Raw genomic sequence first — 7,612 nt, 5'->3', positions numbered from 1 at the left:
CGTCGTGAAAATGTCTCGAAAGCTACCAGACAAGCGTCACAAGCCGCTAATTTTCACTCCACGCCTCGGCCTTGATTCCGAAAATGTATTAACGTCTAGGAAAATTTGCGCGGAGAGATCTCTCTCGATGTGCACGCGGTCGACTTTGAAATACGTATTTAAAAGATTCAGAGATGCAGGCAAACGCTCGGAATCACCGTTGGTGTAGGTCGGACGACCACCTTCTCTCTCCCTCTCTCTCTCTCTCTCTCTCTCTCTCTCTCTTTCTCTCTCTTGATGAATATTTAAAGATTGCCGAAAGTGGTGGGTAATGTATGCTGCAGGATATTTTTCATACTGTTTCACTGCTTGTCGCAGAGAGGAACAATTCTCGGGCTGCGAGCTGATTCGGTTTAAACGCTCACGCGTTATAAGCGCATTTATTCTATCGTCCTTCCATGTATGTATGCATATAATGAGCGATAAAGATGCGCTGTTAAATATTAAACAAATTTAAACGAATTTCTTAAGTTAAATAACATTTTGTTATTTTTAACTTCCAAGTTTGACAAATTTATTATTTTAATATAAAAAAATAAATCTATTATTTTTTAATATAAAACACATGGTTAAAAAATAACCACATTTAATCAACTAATTTCGATGGTCGCTTAAATTGAAAGTAAACGCATGTTAATGTATGGACTTGGTGAATAATAAATTAAATTGAAGTCAAATTAATTTCTTAATTGTTAAATTGAGTTTAATTCTGTTGTTTTAGTTCAACTAATGACATATTAAATAGAAGCAGTGATGGATGACTTATACACTGAGAAAAAGATGTACTAAATTTTAATAAGTACGTGAATAGTGTAGTACTAACTAACATTTACTTATAATAAATATTTACTCATTAAAAAAAAAGATTGTTTAATCGCATTAATAGTTCTTGTACCAATATCTTTATATTTAGTAAATATTTAATAGTCAGTACTATTCAAACACAAATGATTTCTTAAAATTAAAAATTTTTTCAATATAGGAATGATTAAATAAAAAAATCTCAAATTCGATCTAATTTATATTTATTACAACGAGAATCTTTTTAGACCGTACATGTGAGAACATAATCGATAAACTGGAAATTAAATGCCTACAAGTCGAAGCTGGATCTTTAATGCTTAAATAATTTATGAATTATATATATTTACTGTGATATAATGCATATATACCATATTTATAATCATTCGAACTAGGCGCCGAATTGGTTTTCCGGATTTATCTAAAACGCAATTAAACTACTGTAATAATATCAGAAATTAAATTAAATTGACAAGCAACTAACTTTGAATAATTCGATACTCAATCAGGCATCATATTCGAAAGATGTTAATCTGAAAAGCTGAAAAATTATATTTATTAATCGTGAATGATAAAAAGTGTAAAACGGAGCTTACAGCGCATAAAATGTTCCAAAACCGAAACGAAATCTTCTACCTTTTCGCAGTGTCGTCTATCTCATTGCGGATGCAGGCGAAATTTACACGATACAGATACGCTTACGTGTGTACATGCGCGCGTCTGTCTTCGAGCGTTGCACTGTCGTGTTTGCGTCTGGTCAAGGTGCCCGACACCGCCGGTACATATATAGCTATGCACGGTACGTACATGTGTACGTGTGTGTAAAAGTGCGCGCACGTGTATGCGCGCATACGTTATAATATATACCGTCACACCGGCAGCGCTGGCCTTGTGACCACTCTCGTGTCCTCGTCCCACCCTCTCTGCATGCGCCGATACGCTTCAAGTCGCGTTTACGACCAAGCAACGCTCGCTCGTGTGTAATTACTTAATGCGCGGTCTCGGCCCCGCTCTCGCACGGGAATGAATATCGCGCTGTCGCGGGGAAATTTAATTGGCGACTCCGGCCACGTACTGAATCATTGCTGCTGCGACCGGGTCGCCCAACCGCCGCCGTTATTCCCAACGTGGAAATATATAATTCCGCGATGCGACTTTTTCCCGCGACTCCGGGAATGCGCGACGAATCGCGATCGTGATCGTCCCTCCTTTTCCGCCGGTATTACATAATTCCGCGCGAAACGCACCTGCGACGGTATGCACGAATACATTGTTTCTAAGCCCCCAGCTGATGTCGCTGTAACTTTCGATTATATATTAAAATTTTCTTTTCATAATGTTTCCTTATTTATTTCTAGGAACTATATGAAAGGAACGATTTTGCTGAAAGATCTAAAATTTTCAGTGTTGGATAAGAAACGAGCAAAAAGATCACAAGATATAAATATCGGAAAAAATTTACTAAATTTTAATATATACATTTTTTTGGATACAGTTTTTGGTACAGTAAATAAATATTTACTTGATAAAAAAATTATAGTTAAATTAAATTAATGGCTTTTTAAATAAATATATACACATACACATTTAGTAAATATCTACTTGAAACAAATATTTATTAAAATTTCGTATTCTTTTAGTATATTGAGATGATATATTAATTAATTTAGTTGAGAAAAAATTACATTAATTTTGTACATTATTAGACACTAAATGATTTATTATATCATCTTAATATTTCGAAATCACTTCGCTCGTTTCTTCGCCTTATTTAACATTTATTTTTTGTTTTGCATTCATAAGTTTGACATTTGCTGAAATTTTGCTGGATACAGAAAATAATTCCGTTGGACCATCAGAATAATTAAGTTAAAAAACGACAGCAAAAAATTTCTCTATCCTAGTTTGAGTTTTCAACAAAATTATTTTGTTTTTTTTTTTTTTAAAGAGATCTGTATTCAGTAAAATTTTACATCTTTTAGTAAAATCGTTTTTTTCCGTGTAAAAGTAGCAAGTTTTCAAAATTCTAACATCGCGAACGTTGTACGTACATACGCGCTCATGTCACGCAATCATTGCAGCAAACGCGTGCGATGTATCGCAATGCAGTCTCCATCTCGCCCGCTGCAACGGGCACTTCCTTGGAATCTCGCGGACTGTTGACGACCTTCGGTCCATCGCTTTGCCGGCCGGCCGGTCGACCGGTTGCGTAATTAAACCAGCGGCGTGGTGTTTAATAAATGAGAGTGATGAGTGGCATGCGAGCCACGACGACGACGACGACGGTGGCGAACGGCGACGACCCGACACTCGAAATAGAAGTCAGCCGCGAGAAGAGCGAGAGCTACGACCTCGATGTATAACTCATCTCCGTGCACGCGAACGCACGCGGCGAATCGCTGACGCACGCCGAGAGCGAATGCACCGAGATCATCGCTCGCGCTTGTATACGCGACGACGACGACGACGACGACGACGACGACGACGATCGCCCGCGAGATTGGCCGAGCAAACTTCCTGGAATTAAAAGCGATCGCGCACGCCGTCCGTCTCTCATTATGAGATACTCCTCCCGTCATAATCAGGGCGGTAAGGAAAACGGTCACGGAAACGCGAGAGAAGAAATGTATGTCGATTCGCCGGGCAGAATTTGGAGTACACCGAGATGAGCGAGTATCGTCTGCGAGACTATCTTGAAGACTTTCACAATGTCTACACTGAGAGAAAAACGTTTGAATATAAAACAACAATTATTTTCGTGAATTATACCGTGAATTATAAAAATTTTCTTATATTTAATTTAAAGATTATGCTAGTTTAATTAAATTTTGATTAGAATAATCAAATTTTAATTGGAACAACACAATTTTTTTTATTAAAAAAACATGAAAATTTTTGTAATTCACCTCTATCGACAAAATAATTATTCAAATCAAGCATTTCTCTCAACGACGATGAGACGGTTTTTCTAAAAGATGTAAATTGTTCTGTGGATACAGAAAAATTTGTTGGACCGTGAAAATAATTCTGTTGGAGACTAAAACTGGTTGCTAGAATATTGAAATTGTTTGCATCGTTTTTCTCGTTTTCAGTATAAACATTTCGATGGTCCAATAAAGTTATTTCCAGATCTGTATCTAGTAACATTTTAGGTCTTTCAGTTCAAATTATTCTCTCTCTCTCTCTCTCTCTCTCTCTCTCTCTCTGTTGTTACCTAAAGATCAAAGGTACCAAGAAATTCAATTCATTTCATTGATAAATTTCTTATTAATCTTTAGGTAATTAAATATTGTGAAAATGAGCTTACGTGTCACACAATCTAGAATTACACTCTGTAACTCTTAACTCTCACAACTGAAGCTAGATTTTGTAACTCTTAACGACGTTGTTGTCGTTTTTCTAGAACTTTTTTGTCACATATTACCTGCGCATTGTAACGGCGACGATATTATCATTAAGAGTTACAGAATCTAATTGCAGATGGACTCGAAGAGAGCGTAACTCTCGTTTAGTCCGACCATGACACGTGTCTCGTGTGCGACGATCTACCTGATAATTTATCTTTCTTTTAATCTCAAGGTAAACGAAGTGCGAAAGTGCTAAATCCGTTATGTATCTGGCGGGATTCGCGTGCTATTTCGATCCTTGGGTCGTTATCGCGAATTACCAGCGCGCAAGCCGAGAGCATCCATGGAATAATTCCAGCGCGAACTCTCCACGGTCTCGGATCGACCGCATAAATCATTTTGTGGGTCACCGGAGCGGCCACGTGGTGGCCCCGTTTCACCGGCTCAGCTCGGCTCAGCTCGGCCTCTCCTGATCGAACATTCTCGCTCCTTCTCGGTCCACGAACTCCCAGCGGCCGATATAGGTAATGCGCATCGGTCGCTCGCTCTCCGTTGCATTGGCCTAAAAATAATCGTCATATTCTCTCTCTTTCTCTCTCTCTCTCTCTCTCTCTCTCTCTCTCTCTCTCTCTCTCTCTCGGTGTGGCGTGGTGGTTTGCCGTCTTAGAAAAAGAATCGATATTATCCGAGGGTATATCGTTAACTGAGCGCAGTTCTTATAAAGACGGATATCTCGTCAATGTTAATGTTAATGAGCCAGAACTTATTTATCTTCTTTCAAATAATAATAATATATAATTAAAAAGCGTGTATATAACCCTATACACAATTATTTAATTATATACGAATATAAATATAATAAGTTATTTAATTGTGTGTACTAATTATAATAATAATAGTAATTATATTTGATACTTGATAATTTATGTTCAATAAATGCTGCTGTAATGTTTTTTACCGTATTGTTGCGTATATAGAACATTATGTTCACTAATGTTACATGAAAAAAAAAAAAACTTTCGCTGCAGTATGTAAAAGTTTGGTTAAACAAATAGATTTAAAATAATTTTGTTTTGAATTGTCAAAATAATTATTAGGACACTCAAACTGATTGCTAGAATGTCAAATCTTTTTTCAGCGCATAATACTAGAGTCTTTTTTCGTTATTATTGTGATGTCAAATAAAATTATTTTTAAATTTTATTTCATGTCAAATTATTTTCAAATTTTATTGTCAAATTTGTAAAAACAGGGCCAACAACGAGCAAATTTAGGATGTCAATTGTTACTTTATTGACGTGATAATCTTTATTAACGAAGATAAAAATTACTTTCCGATGTGTATTTATCTAAATTTCTAGATATACTACAGTAAAATCGTTCTTCTCGCGTAAATTTTGGGATTTCTCGGTACTTGATGTAAAAAAAAGTCGGTGCTATCTTCCATACTGATTAGTGACCATCGATGTTTTCTTGGCGGTCATTTCTGGTGCAGCGCCATAAATCCCAATCTATCCGTCTGCTGCGCATTTGTCGGTTAGTGATGCGCTTCCGAGCGAGCGAGTCGGCCGAATGGATCGGAGAGTAACCGAGAAAGAGTGTAGGAGAGAGACGGAGAGCGATGGAGAGTGACGTCAGACGTGCAATTACCGATGCACTTGACGCGTCCTCAACAGCGAATCGTCTGAACGAACGCTTGTTGCTGCAGTCATCTCCTATAAAGCCCATTTCAGACGATTTAAAATCCACGACAGATTAAAAAAGAACTTGAGATTCCAAAATTCTTAAAGCTCTCAAATTCGTTTTTCACAGAGAAGAGATTAAAATTATGAAAAATATTATCAAACTTTAAGAAATATTCAAAATATTATGAAAAATGTTATTAAACTTTACGAAATAAGCTTCCTTAATACATTTACCTTTCAAAAAAAAAAAGACGGTTTTGAGAAAAGTTTTTCAATTCATGTTTAAAATTCAGGAGAGGATATTTGCGAAGTTGGCGTGAACGCGAAAGGTTTCTCTCCACAAAATTTGTTTACAGTTTCAATTCCATAATGGGATAGAATTCCCATCTCCGAATTATAGATCGTCTAGACGGGGCTTAATACCGCCTCCTTCCTTTGTCGTCTCGCAAACATTCGTCAACATCGCGTCCCTCGGCGATCGTGCCTCGGAGTCGATTAAAATGTCATTTATCTTCCCGGACGTTCCACCCTAACTCCCACGGTGCGGGAGAAAACGCGAGCCGAGGTGCGAGGTCCGGAGGCTCATCATCGTCGAGCGATAATGGGTCGGCCGCGCTTGAATATATAGAAAGTGAAAAATGCCCGCGATGGTCAGACAAGGTCGTCGGGGAGAGACGACCCATTCGGTTCACGCGAGATGATTACTACTGCTGATTGAGGATTGTACAATAATAGGCGCGAAGGCGTTGCTCCGTGCTCGATACACTGAAGAAATATTTAATTTTTAAATTAAATCTCAATTTTCTTTGAGTACTAACATAAGCATTTACCAAGATTTATTTACGGTGAAAAATGAAATGAATATTTTATTTACTTAAAAAAGTGATAATTAAATCGAATGGCTTTTATATTGAATAAAAATATGTTTAAATTATTCAAAATTTGTTTCAATGCTTTCAAGTGTTTATTAAGTGCATATCTTGATATTGTTTGAACAAGGAGCATAGATCTTGTATAACGCATAATCCATAAGAAATGAACTAATCAGAGTCCTTCGTTTCTCTCCTTTCCTTTGAAATAAAGAATTCTGATAGGTTGATTGCTTTATGCACATAATTAATTTTGCTGCCAACGTCTATATAAAGTGATACAACATAATTAACAATTTATGGGATTAATATTGTAGAATGTTAATAAATGCTGTATTAGTAGTCCAGCTTACAATCAACAGAAGACGCTATTTTCGATAATCAATCTTCTATTTTTATTCTCGATATTCGTGCCACGAGACAATTTCAAAATTGCTGCTTGACGTTTGAAAGGATTATTACTAATAAGCGACGCGAAATTCTCTACGGAAATTTTTTTCCGCGAAATGTAAACCTCCATCGATCACTTCGCCACCGTTAAAGGGAATAAGCACCGGGCGCAAAAATGGATTGCTTTTTTTATGCAATGGAAAAGAACCTTTCTCCCTTGAGGGAGGCTGAATCTATGCCATTGGAGGGTAAAGAGGGAAGAGACGACCGATAAACACTCGAGGGAGCCGCATAATGGGAAATGTATCGTGAGGATCAATACTCCGTAATTCCGTGAGACTGTCGTACCAAAATCGACGGTACAATAGACGCGAAATTAGCGATATCTCGATGGGAGAGAAGCATTCTCGTCTCATTCACAGAGCATTCCGATTCATATTTCCTCAAGACTTTGTTTTCTTTTTTTTTTTTTTTTTTTTGG

The 7,612-nt window shown here is 37.1% G+C and overlaps 1 protein-coding gene across 9 annotated transcripts in view; it reads left to right on the top strand.

The window, feature by feature from the left end:
* LOC108754510 (retinoic acid receptor RXR) overlaps positions 1–7,612 on the top strand; it is a 101,854-nt gene that overhangs the window by 71,114 nt on the left and 23,128 nt on the right. The window lies entirely within an intron of this gene.

The sequence above is a fragment of the Trachymyrmex septentrionalis genome, unplaced genomic scaffold, assembly GCF_001594115.1.
Source record: "Trachymyrmex septentrionalis isolate Tsep2-gDNA-1 unplaced genomic scaffold, Tsep1.0 scaffold8, whole genome shotgun sequence".
NCBI classification, from domain to species: domain Eukaryota; kingdom Metazoa; phylum Arthropoda; class Insecta; order Hymenoptera; family Formicidae; genus Trachymyrmex; species Trachymyrmex septentrionalis.
This window is presented reverse-complemented; position numbering and strand designations above follow the sequence as displayed.